The sequence below is a fragment of the Gorilla gorilla genome, chromosome 9 (assembly GCF_029281585.2).
Source record: "Gorilla gorilla gorilla isolate KB3781 chromosome 9, NHGRI_mGorGor1-v2.1_pri, whole genome shotgun sequence".
NCBI classification, from domain to species: domain Eukaryota; kingdom Metazoa; phylum Chordata; class Mammalia; order Primates; family Hominidae; genus Gorilla; species Gorilla gorilla.
In genome coordinates, this window is record NC_073233.2 from 95,984,173 (window position 1) to 95,998,444 (window position 14,272).

At 38.3% G+C, this 14,272-nt stretch overlaps 1 protein-coding gene across 2 annotated transcripts in view; it reads right to left on the reverse strand.

Annotated features, from left to right (window-relative positions):
* The window catches only part of RAB38 (RAB38, member RAS oncogene family), a 326,770-nt gene that overhangs the window by 265,286 nt on the left and 47,212 nt on the right, over positions 1-14,272 (reverse strand). The gene's annotated exons all lie outside the window — the stretch shown is intronic.

Below are 14,272 nucleotides of genomic sequence, written 5' to 3' on the forward strand. Positions count from 1 at the left end.
TTTAGGTTCAAAAATGAAATAAACTTGAATTTGGAAAAAATATGGAGCAAACATTTGAATCTAAAATATGTCAGTAGTATAAGTTAAACTGCTTTTTTTGTTCCTGCTGGTCAGAAACCTAAGAAATATAGAAAATATACTACCAGTGTACTAAAATAAATATCTTTGATTAGGTAAAAAGTAGTTAAAGATCTGCAGTAAAGTTAAATTTGATTGTTTTTAATCACAATTTGTAGAACTTCTTTGATGTATTTCTTCATACTTAATGTAAAGAGACAAGGCTTTCTCGTTGTTAAAATGTTTTACTACAGAAACTTGTTGTCCAATCTGAAGTGGAAGTACTTATCCCTGATTTTTGCATGTATGTCAAAGTTGTTGATATATTTTGAGATCATTGAATGAAGTCATATTACTTGGAAAATATAAGAAGTAGTGTTGGCTTCCAAATGGCATCCATGACTAATGACCTTAGTTGTAAATGTTCATTAGCAGGTTCCCCATCCTTCAAGCCTGAAACTGCGTTCACCAGCTATGAAAGCTTAAGGTAACTTTGGAGTTCCAGACAAGTATAGCCTGATTATTTATCTCCTCTCTAGAGAGCCTTAAAGAAAATGTTTCCCAGGGTTTCTAAATCCAAAACACAAGGTAAAAGCGTGATTGCTTTTTTGCTTATTATATTATTGTTGTTGCTTTTTACCAGACCAGTCTTCCTTTCTCTAAGCCTCCCTTTCCCCAGCTATAAAATGGTCTTGATGATAACACTTACCTAATAAAAATTTGCTTCCCTTGACAGAGTGCAGCAGACATTATTGCTTTCACAATGTGAACTTGCTAGGGACTTCAATAGTAAGTAAGTAATCTTATTTAATCCCATTTAACACCCTTTAAGATAAAGATTAGGTTTTTTGTCCATATGGATTTTGTTATTATTGTTGGGGTAAGGGTGGGGATGGCATTTCTTCCTTCAGCTCAAGTATCTTCCTCACTCTATGGAATCCAGTCCTGAGAGAACAGCAATGCTTCTGCCCCATCCCCTGTTGGGCAACTTCCTGGGCCTTAAAGTCATTGCCTGTGCTTAGCATGTCTTCTGCCACTCTTCCTCTTCTTAGTGTCATGTCTAAGGGTCACACCTGAACTCCCTGCTCCCAGGCAACCAACTGACCTAGGCAGGGCCTTGCTTTTTGGAACGGACCCAGCTCAACACTTTGTTCCAGAGCCCTCCCACTTGCTATGTGACTGAGTGGAAGCCTGTCTGATGGTCCCCTACTGTGTCCCATTCAGGAAGGTAAAAAGGGGTCTCCCCGCCCAGACTTCCACTTAAGAGCCACCACATCTCATTAAAGAAGTCCTATTTGAATGGTTTTAACGTACTTGCCCGGCCATTAATAAGCCAATACTTTGATTCCCATTTGGCTATTGTTTGTGTGTTGGAGAAGGAGGCAACAAAATTATACCCCAAATACCAAACATGAGATATTACTACATATGTTTACAGACAAGAAAGCTTATCTGTAAGGGGTTAAGAGGCTTCCCCAGGATCACACAGCAAGTGGGCTGGGAGGCCAGAGCTTACACTGGGTCTTTCTGACATCAAAGCCTGGCTTTTGCTAAGCTGCATTCCTTTTCCAGATTGTTCAGAAAACCAGGAACAATCACAAATAAAAGTCAGTTCTTCAGTGTTAGACCCAGTTAGTGTTAAATAATGCTAGTTTATTTATCTTCCATATATTATAATAAAAACATGTTTATATGACAGGAAAACAATTTTAAACATTAGAAAGGGCCCTTCTTCGTATATGATAAAAGTTAGATAAAAGTTAGTATTTTTTAAACCTCTACTCATATATTAACTGCCAGTTAAACAGGTTTTCCTTCATCATAATTTGCAAATTGACAAAATCTACTAATGAGGAGAATTCAATGCGAGTGGGAAAATCAATGAAAATCCATTATCATTATGAGAAAAAGAACTGAAACCTAAGCTCAAATTAGTGGCAACCTAGCAGGGTCATTTTAGTAAAAATATAAGATAACACTGTTTAAATTGTTTGTGAGTTTTAACACACCAAGTAAAGTCTAGATGGTATTAGGCCTAGGAGAGCGGACCATGAAGGATGGGCTCTAGAGAAAGCAAACAGGCAGAGCCAAGGAATGACTGCTTATAGACTGCATGTACAAAGAGTAGCAGTTCATGGTGACTGAGTCAGGTTCATTCACCCAATTAATAGTATTTAGATTTCCACTAAGTACTAGGCATACCAATATACAGATGATACATCTCATTCCTGACTGAGCTTACCCACTAGCAGGGTTTGTGTAAATAGCAAAAGCATAAAAAGGTTGGAAAGGGCATCAGGGTGCCAGATCTCTGTAGAGCCTTGAATACTAAATTTGTCAAGTAGAGCCATTGAGGGTTTTTTTCAGGTAAAATGTCAGTAACCACAGTACTATAAATGTCCATTACTAGACAAGCCTGTACAGATCCTTAGCACTTTAACAGCTGACCTATCAGTAACTATTTAGTGAATACCTAATACATGTGTACCAAGGTGCTGATTGTCATGGTATACATATTTCAGATTAGAAATTTTAAGAGAAAGCCAGGAAGAACTGCAAATGCTTTTGACTACATTTACCACAGGCACGCTACAAAAAGGCAAGGGGTATAGTGTTTAGAGTACAGGCCTGGGGACAAACCCTTATCTTAGTTCCCCTACTTTCTGGTTGCATGACCTCAGAAAAATTACTTTAACCACTTCATGCTTCAGTTTCCTCATCTGTAAAAGAGAGAATTAAAAATTTACCTCACAAATGATTGTAAGTTAATATATATTAATACTTGAAACATGAAATACTTAGAACAGTGAAAGGCATACAGTACACATTCAATAAATGTTATCTGTATATTCTCCTCATACAAGTTAACCATCAGAAGAACACAATGTGTGTGTGCCTTCCATTCCTTCATTTTGCAGTTGAGGATACTGAGCTTCAGACAGGGGAAGTGACTGGCCCCAAGTCACACACTAGTAATTGGGATGGCCAGCTGTGAGCTCAGGGAGAAGAATAAATACTAATATTTACCACATGTTTACTACAAAAGGCAAGATGTATACTGTTTAAAGCACAAGCTTGAAGCCAAATCCTTATCTCAGCTCCCCCCCAAATATATCCCAAAATAAATAAAGGAACACAATGGGCAGAGCACCTGGTTCCAGCATGCAAGGTAGGAGCATGCAACCAGGAATCAGGCAAGGCTGATTTGTATTACTGGCACTTCGAACCATATCTGGTCTTTCTGACTTTCTATATACCAATCAGGTCATGGCCAAAGGGCCTAGGCTAGGAGAAGAAATAACAATATAGAACAAACCTCCCTCTCCCATTAACCCAAGGTCAGCATGGATAATCAGACCCTGCCTGATAGAATTGCAGGTTCAGACCCTTTGGGCAATCAGATTGCAATATAATTGATTGAGCTACTTGGCATCCAAATAGACACAGTGAAGCCCACATTTTCTGGGTGATTGTATAGAAACAGAGTTGCCAGCATAAGTGAAAAACACTACATGGAAATTTTCATTTGCATTTATTATAGGGAGTAGTCACAACATCTCCAGGGGCATCTTTTGCTAGAAAGGAAATGTATATACTCTGACTTCCAGGACATGTAAAATTGGACTGGATATCACTGTGATTTATTTCTATATCTGCAGTATGACAAGATGGTCTACTGTTTTAAGGTAATGCGTGTTCTTCTTCGCGCCACTGCTCAGAATCTTTCATTTGTACTGATAAGCAAGTCTCAGAAACAGGCTAAAATTCCTAACAAAGAATTTTACTAAAAACAAATGGAGTTAATTAAGCAGGTGCGTTGTTTATTAAATAATACTCACATCCAATATTCACAAACATCTATTGGAGAGTTAATGGTCATATTTTAAAGGTAAGGGAGCTAGAAAAAAGCTTAAGTAACTTATCCAGAGCAGAACATTATCTTAGCCAATCTGTCATTTCAACCAAGACTATCCCAATTCCAGTTCCCATCCTACTCCCCATACATTACATTACAATGAATCCTAGGAATAAAATAGACCCTAGGATATTATTTATAAATTATAACTTCTCAATCCTGGCTGTATATTCATATCCCTTGTAAAGTTAAAACAAATATGTTACCAGGGCCCTCCTTCCAGACATTGATCTAATTGGTCTGACATGGGGCCCTAGCATGAGCATTAAAAAAAAATTCCCAGTTAGGCACGGTGATGGGATTCATACTCCTAACCTCTGCCTCACACAATATTCCCATATAACAAACCTGCACATGTACCCCTGTATTTAAAAGTTGAAATTTAAACAAATTTAATTTTAAAAATAAAATTGTTCATAATTTTTTAAAAAGATTCTACACTTAAAAATGTACAGCCAATTTTGAGACACACTCATATAATTAAGAATGTCTTTAAAGAGACTGTCCTTTTTATTCCAATTGTGAACTTTCTGGAAATATAATTTAATATAATCACTCTAAGCCACAGTGATTCTCATCTTTCGGTGGAGGAAGGCACATACAACCAACCATCAGAGGTCCTGGTTACTTGTCAGTTTTTTAATTAGCTCTTCAGAACATCTGTCTTGTGGCAAAGTATTTAATCTTTGACCCCCAGCACCAGAGAGCCAAAAAAAAAAAAAAAATCCTAGCAGAAAATTTTCACATCTGCCTAGTTAGAAGCTGGCAAAGAATTCAACCTCCCATAATCTTTCCAAATACATCAACCTGAAACAAAACACCAACTGTACCCGAGACTCCAAGGTTAGGGCACTAAATTCCCCAGCCCTGTGAAATTTTAATTAGAGCAGATGGCCTACTGGATAATAACACCACTGTACAAAAAGTATTACACAAAACAGGGGTTTAAAAATCCTTTCTCTGAGAAGATTTAGCACTTGTTTATTGAGCATATAAGTGGCAAAGATTTTGCTAGCTTTCTATTAATCATCATTAATACCTAACATGGGTGCTAGCATAGTGGACACCTGTCTGTTAAGCACTTCTGTCCTCCCTCGTCCCTCATATCAACCTCCCATTTCCTTTGGATACCTGCTTTCCTCCACTGCAATCATTAGCTTCTACTGGGGCTCCCCTAAACTGACCTTATGTTTCAGACATTATTCTCAGAATATGGCATTTCACCTAATCACCACAATAACTCTGAGATGGGAGCTACTGCCCTCCTTTAACAGAAGACAAAAGTGAAGTCCAGAGAAACTAAATGATGTGTGCAAGGTCTCAGGGATAGTAAGGGTCAGAACCTGGCTTCTGCCTATATTTTCTCTTTCTCTTCTCCTTGCTCTCTTCTTAGAGTCTATGGCCTACATTTTCTTAGTGTCCAAGCCAATGTCTATTTGAATCCAAAGCCCACAGTTTTGCACTTTACCATGGTATCTCCATGAAGAGAAGGCGTACATGGTGAATGTGACGCAGAGAAGCCAGGTCTCAGTGATGCCCTATTGCATGAAAGTTACCAGAGTCTGGTGTAACAGTCATTGGGAAGGACAGACTGAGCCACATTGTCACTTATTTTAACATAGGACAAAGTCACATTGTCAGCATGGAGAAATGAGATATAGTGAAGAGAAAGGTTCACAAAGGGAGCTCCTAAGATTGTGTCCCTCTGACAATGCCTCCCTCATCCCCACCATGGCCTTACCTCAGCCTCTGTCCTTTACTCTTTAGATGTTAAAGTGTATTTCAAATCTTTCTTACCTCCTTTCTGTAGCTCTAGAGCCTTATACCTCCTAGGTCTCCCCGCTTACGTACCAAAAGGTCTCCCTCCCATCACCCTAGCCACCTCTAGTGCTCTGTTTCAGCCATGAAACATCTCCAAGCTCACAGAGAATCACCAAATATTAGAGAGGAGGGGAACTTAGGTATCACTAATTCGCCCTGCTTTCTTTGACACATCAGGAAATTAAGGCAAAGAGACAGAAAGTGATCTGCCTAGCATCACACAGGTTACTGAGCCTCACAGGGAATATGCTATTATAGAATGCACCTCACCTCTTAGCTCTGGCTACCTGCATACCTCCATGTTTCTGGAAATATCTCTACTGAGTAGCCTTCTCTTAGCACCATGAAACGTTATCTTTAGTGTTCCCTGGTACTTCGTACCCACCTCCATTGACACCACTACATCCTAACTGCCTGTTGTCTGTGTCCTTGAAAACAAGGATTATCTTTTATTATATTTGTATTCCTAGATCCAAGCACAGTGCCTAATGCATATGAGGTATCTAAACAGTAATATTACCAAAAATAGCTGATGCCTATGGATAACTTATTATAAGCTTGATGGCATGTATTTTACTGATACTAAGTTTTGTACTCACAAAATCAGGTGAGGAAACAGGGGTATAGAGAAATTAAATAACTTTCCCAGAGTCACACAGCCAGCAAGTCAAACTTTTGACACCTGGTTTTGCAGCCCATGTTCAGACACTCATAATACAATCCCTGAAAGTTCCACAAATGTCAAATAGCAAAGCCCGACTCAAGAACAGAGCCCCTGCTGCTCTTTTTTTTTTTTTTTTTTTTTTTTTTTTGAGACGGAGCCTCGCTCTGTCACCCAGGCTGGAGTGCAGTGGCACAATCTTGGCTCACTGCAAGCTCCACCTCCCAGGTTCACACCATTCTCCTGACTCAGCCTCCTGAGTAGCTGGGACTACAGGCGCTCGCCGCCACGCCCGGCTAATTTTTTGTATTTTTAGTAGAGACGGGGTTTCACCATGTTGGCCAGGATGCTCTCGATCTCCTGACCTCGTGATCCGCTCACCTCGGCCTCCCAAAGTGCTGGGATTACAGGCGTGAGCCACCGCGCCAGCCCAGAGCCCCTGCTCTTAACCCACTGCTCCCTATAAATGTCTATTGAAGGAATGAGGACCCATGTTTTCTAAGTTTTTGGCTACTGCTTCTTTCTAAATCGCAAAAGTTACGAACAAACAGTCCACAATGTGTTACATGTGGCCCAGAGTTATTAATTGATCAATTTATTTATTTATTTTTATGTGTAAATGTCTGTAAATGTGCATTTCTGTTAAGTTCCTGGACCCTGAAAATAATCTGAGTTCAACATCCTTGCCTTGTTTGCACCCCCAGACCCCATAACCTTAATACTAGGCAGACACAGTTCTTGAGTCTTTTTGACAGTTTACTATTCCTGAGATACATTTTCCAAATCCAATATATAATGTATGACTTACCAGTAATTGCCATTAAGAACCAGAATATTCATAGATATTGCCTCTATTAACATTTTGTTTTTAATTCAGTAAGTTTTTAATTGTTCTCACTGTGAGTCTTTTACTGAAACAGTGCTGGGGTACCCAATAATCAGTCTTGAAAAGAAAGAATAACGATAAGCATAAAGACTATGTTTAGCCAGACTTAACAAACCCCATTCATGAAAAACAGCAGCCTTTACTTAAACTACTTTCTCATTAATCAGCTTGAAAAGATAAATGGTCAACCAGACACAAAATATTAATTGTAATAATTGCTAACAATTATTGAACACTTTATTATTGAACACTTAGGCACCATGCCATGTATGTTACATACATAATCTCATTTAACCCTTACTACACCCTGAGAGGTGGATAAACTACTAACTCTGTTTTACAGATGAGGAGACTGAGATACATATAGGATAAACTACTCAGCCACAGTATTTGCTAGACTTATTCAACTCAAAGTGTTATTTATTGAGTGCTATCTATGGTAGAAATGACATAAATTATGAGTTTCACAATTTATTTTTATGATAATTAAATGCTTTTATTCTGGCACCTCTATGTGCCAAGACTGAAGACTGAGACTGGTACATCATTGTCCCAAATACAGTAGGATAAAATGGAAAGAGAAAGCATGTTGGAGTCAAGCTTTAAAACTTGGTTTTGCCACTTACTGTTAAACAAAGGACAACTGAAAAGCCTGAGCCTCTACTCCTTAACTTAAAAATGAGGCCAATCGTCACTATATTTCATGAGATTCTTGTTAGAGTTAAACGATATACACAGATGAAATACCTAAACATTACATAGTTGGTCCTCCAATGTATACAATCTCCTGTCTCCTTCTTCTTCCTTCAGGTCATTCTTCAGTGATCACCTCCCATGGGAAATCCCCCCTGACTCCCCGAGGCTGAGCAGGAATCCCTCTATTCTGGCACTTACCACTGGTCAGTATGTAATGCTTTGTTTGTGTATCCTCTACTGGACTGGGAGCTTCCAGGAGTTTCATTGCCCCATCCTGGTGTCTAGTACAGTGCCTGCAAACAGTAGGCACTCAGAAGACATACAGACTAAGTGAATGACTGACTGAATAAATGAATGAACAAGGACTTTGGAAGAGTGACCAGTTCAGCTTTCACTGAAAATAATTTTAGACGTGGGTGATTTCTGCAGAAAGTAAAAAAGAAAACATGTTCACAAGAAAATTTACAGGTCCAACTGCCTGTCCTTATTTTGCTTACCAGTTATTATTTGATACCATTCTTTTAGGTGAAATGGAAGGAAGACTTAATAAACCAGTATATAAAAGTTGAGCTGAACTACTGTAGGCTTTGCAGTAAAGCAGACATAGGTTGGAGTCCTAATTTTGTTCTTTTAAAAATATTCTTTATATTCTGTTGCTCCACAAGTGATTTCAGTGCATTTAATAACTAAATGTACTTAGGCAAAATATTTAATTTTCTTTGGCCTTACCTATAAGGCAGAGATAATACCCATCTGGCAGAATTATGAGAATTAGGAATATTTTACTGGGGCAAATGTAGAAGTAATATTATGTATTTTTACGACTATATAGTACATATAATGATTTTAACATCATCTTCCTCTCTTAAGAACTTTTATGGATAAGACCCAATTCTAGCTTAACAAATTCATTTCTTTCTCAAACTAGAGAGTTAATTTTTTTCTTATATATGATTCTTATGCCCTAGCCCTTAACTCTTTAGTAGAGAGTTTGAAGCTCTTGCTTCTCCAGATAGCATAAATGAAACTATTTCTGCCAGCATTGTTAGAATAATGTTACCTTGGGTGAAAACAAATAGGAAGAAGAACCATGTGTAAAAATGGATGTGTTGATAAAGCTAAATAAATTAATATTTTAGCCACTTTTTGTATTTGGATTGTCAATGATACTAGGCAACACCATTCAGGACATAGGCATGGGCAGGGACTTCATGTCTAAAACACCAAAAGCAATGGCAACAAAAGCCAAAATTGACAAACCGGATCTAGTTAAACTAAAGAGCTTCTGCACAGCAAAAGAAACTACCATCAGAGTGAACAGGCAACCTACGAATGGGAGAACATTTTTGCAATCTACTCTTCTGACAAAAGGCTAATATCCAGAATCTACAAAGAACTCAAACAAATTTACAAGAAAAAAACAAACAACCCCATCAATAAGTGGGTGAAGGATATGAACAGACACTTCTCAAAAGAAGACATTTATGCAGCCAAAAGACACATGAAAAAATGCTCATCATCACTGGCCATCAGAGAGATACTAGCTAACTACCAAAATGCTGTCCTCAACCATAGAACCTGTCGACCCAACCCTCACAAATTCCTGACGTCTAACTCCTAAATTCCATAGTCAGATAACAACTCATTCTTAGCCTGTGTAACCTCCCTGAGGCAGCACTTAGAATATATTATATAATTTTCTACTTTCAGATATGGAATAAAACATTATTTTTCTTCATTCCACAAACTTGTAATTGAAAATTAAAAAGAGGAGATACATCAATTTGAAGTTCTTATATAATACTTGAAATATCATGTAACTAGATGAAATGATTTATTATTCAGCAAATAATCATTGAGCGCTTTTCACGGACCAGGCACTATTCATCAAAGGCTTTACAATCCATGCTTTAATTTGCTATGCAATAAGTTATGTGACTGTCTTGTTAGTCCAGGGAACTTATGCTTAGAGATGATGATGGACATGACGTGCTCTCTTCTCACAGTGACTGTAACATTTTACCCCAGTTCAAGTCCTGTGTAGTCTTCTCTCTGATCACATGCCTCTAGTTTCTTCTGTTGCATTGCAATCATCCTCTATATTCCTTCCAGACTGTCTCTTAACTACTCCGATTAAAATGTAACTACATTCATACTTCATCGAAAAAATATCTTGTGGGCTCACATTGCCTATTCAGAATAAGTTCAGACCACAAAACTGGTGCCCAACCAATATGGCTACAACTGAACTCTCCTGTTTCATCTGTACTAGATTCCAACCGAACTAGACCATAAACCCTTCCCTCAATGTGTTCTTTGCTTGAGTTAGTCTTATTCCCATCTCTATCTGTAGATCCCCTGCCCCTCCAGAACAAACATAACTTTTTTGGAAGTATTTAGCTGCTAACATCTAACTGATTGATATTCTGCTTTGAATTTTTGGATGAAGTTCAGTATATCCTCTAGCTTCAGAATTGTCTGGTATCTTGAATTTTTATTATTTGTCTCTATTTATTTAATGTGAAGGGAAAAGGTGCCATAGAAAGACTCAGAACTTGTGAATTTGTTTGAGTTCTGTGGAGGTTCTGGATATTAGCCCTTTGTCAGATAAGTAGATTGCAAAAATTTTCTCCCATTCTGTAGGTTGCCTGTTCACTCTGATGGTAGTTTCTTTTGCTGTGCAGAAGCTCTTTAGTTTAATTAGATCCTATTTGTCAATTTTGGCTTTTGTTGCCATTGCCTTTGGTGTTTTAGACACGAAGTCCTTGCCCATGCCTATGTCCTGAATGGTATTGCCTAGGTTTTCTTCTAGGGTTTTTATGGTTTTAGATCTAACATTTAAGTCTTTAATCCATCTTGAATTAATTTTTGTATAAGGTGTAAGGAACGGATCCAGTTTCATCTTTCTACATATGGCTAGCCAGTTTTCCCAGCACCATTTATTAAACAGGGAATCCTTTCCCCATTTCTTGTTTTTGTCAGGTTTGTCAAAGATCAGATAGTTGTAGATATGTGGCATTATTTCTGAGGACTCTGTTCTGTTCCATTGGTCTATATCTCTGTTTTGGTACTCATACCATGCTGTTTTGGTTACTGCAGCCTTGTAGTATAGTTTGAAGTCAGGTAGCATGATGCCTCCAGCTTTGTTCTTTTGGCTTAGGATTGACTTGGCAATGCGGGCTCTTTTTTGGTTCCATATGAACTTTAAAGTGGTTTTTTAAGACACATGCACATGTATGTTTATTGCAGCACTGTTCACAATAGCAAAGACTTGGAACCAACCCAAATGTCCAACAATGATAGACTGGATTAAGAAAATGTGGCACATATATACCATGGAATACTATGCAGCCATAAAAAATGATGAGTTCATGTCCTTCGTAGGGACGTGGATGAAGCTGGAAACCATCCTTCTCAGCAAACTATCACAAGGACAAAAAACCAAACACCGCATGTTCTCACTCATAGGTTGGAACTGAACGATGAGAACACATGGACACAGGAAGGGGAACATCACACACGGGCTTGCTGTGGGGTGGAGGGAGGGGGAAGGGATAGCATTAGGAGATATACCTAATGTAAATGATGAGTTAATGGGTGCAGCACACCAACATGGCACATGTATACATATGTAACAAACCTGCACGTTGTGCACATATACCCTAAAACTTAAAGTATAATAATAATAAAAAAGAAAGACTCAGAAGTATCCCAGCTCTGCGTATTGCCACTCGTGTAACCTCCAGGAAGTCACCATAACCTCTCTCTCAGCCTGTTTCTTTACGTATAATCCGTGATGAAAATAATGCCAACTTCACAAGGTTATTGAGGATGTGTATAAAGTGACAGGAGATATATGAAAGAACTTAGCAATAGTGCTGGCATGCAATAGGCACTGAAAATAAAGCACTTGGAAAACAATACAACACTGCCCAACTATTATTGTTCAGTCATATATGAGACTGGAGGGGCAAACAAACTTCTTCATTAGAGTAAGATATTTCCAAGTGGGTTCTGAAGTTTCATAGGATGATATGGGAGAAAAGTCATCTTATGGCTAAATGATTTTAGATGTTAAATTAAAAATAATACAAAAGTGTTTCTTAATCATAGGATTTCTCAGAGTCTTTTAGAAGATCATGGAATGTGCCACGTGTTCAAATTCTTTACATTAAACAGAAAAGCAGTTTCTCATTCTGGGCTGGAAGGCATGAGGGGAACTAAAGCACCATAATGAACTGGGAGCAGAGGGGAAAGATGTGTATCAATTATGTGTGAATGGAAATAAGGCAGATTCAAGTTGGGATGGGAGAACAGGCTTTCTCTTTCTCCCTCCCATCTCAAAGAAGGGCATGATTGTGCAGTGGTCATAAAGTTACCTGACTACAGAACTCTTATCTAATGCTGTATCTCAGAGAGCTAATGTTCCTTTTCACACAGTTTGACAACTACTGATCTGGAAATAGTGGTGGTATATGTGGGAGTGGTTAAGAGTAGAGGGGTTTGTGGATAGAGACTTTCATTAACCAATTTTATATTACCCTGTGTGTTTTTTATACCCTCACCTAAGTAGTGCTACCCCCATTTTTACCTTTCTCTAATTTTCCTGAGACTAGCCCAAAATGAAATACATGTGTTTTCTAAAATATAATTTTAACAGAGTAGATGATATAACACAAAGTTGGAAACAATAGATCTGATTGGTTATGATAAGGTATTATCCTCTCTGATAGACCAATGCTCCCCAATCCAGAACCCCAGCAAGGTAGGGTTGGCTGCTAACCAACCTCCTAGGTGGCTCCTAACAGTCCCCTATAGTATCTATGGTCACACACATGTACAATTACTTTTTAAAATTTACCTTCTCTCTAGATAACAAACTTCTTGAGAGCAGAAGTGACACACATTTGGAGTGTCTATCTTGACAGCAGTTATCATAGAGCCTGTTGGCATGTAGTGCTTACAATGTAATTTATGAATGAAATGTTCTGTAAAAGGGAAAGAAAAATGAGCTGATTCAAATTCAAAAAGCTCAAAAGAAATTGTGACTTCTCTGTGCTGATATCCATTACACTGAATCTCTTTATACTCAGGACAGCTTAGGACAGGGAATTAGGAGACTTGAGTCTTAGCCCTGATGTTGCTACAAACTATCTTGGTCACTATGAGCAGATTAAGTCCTCTTTCTGGCATCCGTTTCACCAGCTGTGAAGGGAGATAATTTATACTCTCCCTTTTTCCAGACGGAATTGAAGGTGACTCCTGAGACTATCTCAAGCTCTTGTCTAATGTAGTTAAACTTGTGGGAGAGCTGAGAATAATGCTCCCTTAATGGGAAAGATTTCTCAAATTGAGAATTTAAATATAAGGCATTTGTTAAGCAATCATTATCTAGAGCAAGTGCACTCTGTCAACTTGATTAGCCGTAAGTTACTGGTTGCAAAAATCAGAAACCCATTGAATCACCTAGGCCATCTGGAGGGTAGCTCCCAGGAGTAACAGAATTGCTGAAAGACTCACGCTACTCCAGGAACTTTAGAAAATAAAATTAATCTCTCAAATACCATCAGATCACCTTAATTTTTCCTATCTGCCCTCAGGTTTTTGCAAATAAAGAAGTCCAGAGCTTCTGGATTCATATGCTCATAGTTTTGCCACTAAAGAGAAAAGGCTTCCTACCCTCAACCTCAGTTAGAGAAATCTTGAGGAAGGACTCTAGATGACTTTAGCTTCAGGCACATGTTCATACTCAAGACTAGAACAATTCCAAGTCCCAGAGGCAGTGGTACCACAAGTGGACTCACTTGGATCATGTGGACACTATTGGCCAGTTATAGTGATTTGAGAGACACAGTATGTAGGAGTGGCAACTTCTACTGGGACAACTTGTAGCAGGAGAGGAAGAGGAATGGTTGGGAGGAGGAGCTCAAACCTGGCATGGCTCAATGATTTTGAATCTGGAAACCCTCAGTTGTATTTACTATATCACTATATGGACAGTTGTATAACTATACCAATGTAGATGTATGCATTCACATTTTAGATAGACATAAGCAATGCATAATTTTAAAAATAAATAGAAAATATTTTTCCGTAAACTTACACATTACCCAACAGATCAAATCTAGTGGCACCTGAGTACCTTAACATACACAGAATAAGTAGAAAACTGAGGCTATAATACTGGACATGCAAAAAAGCAAGATAAGGAAAGTAGAGTTGAAACATAAATGAC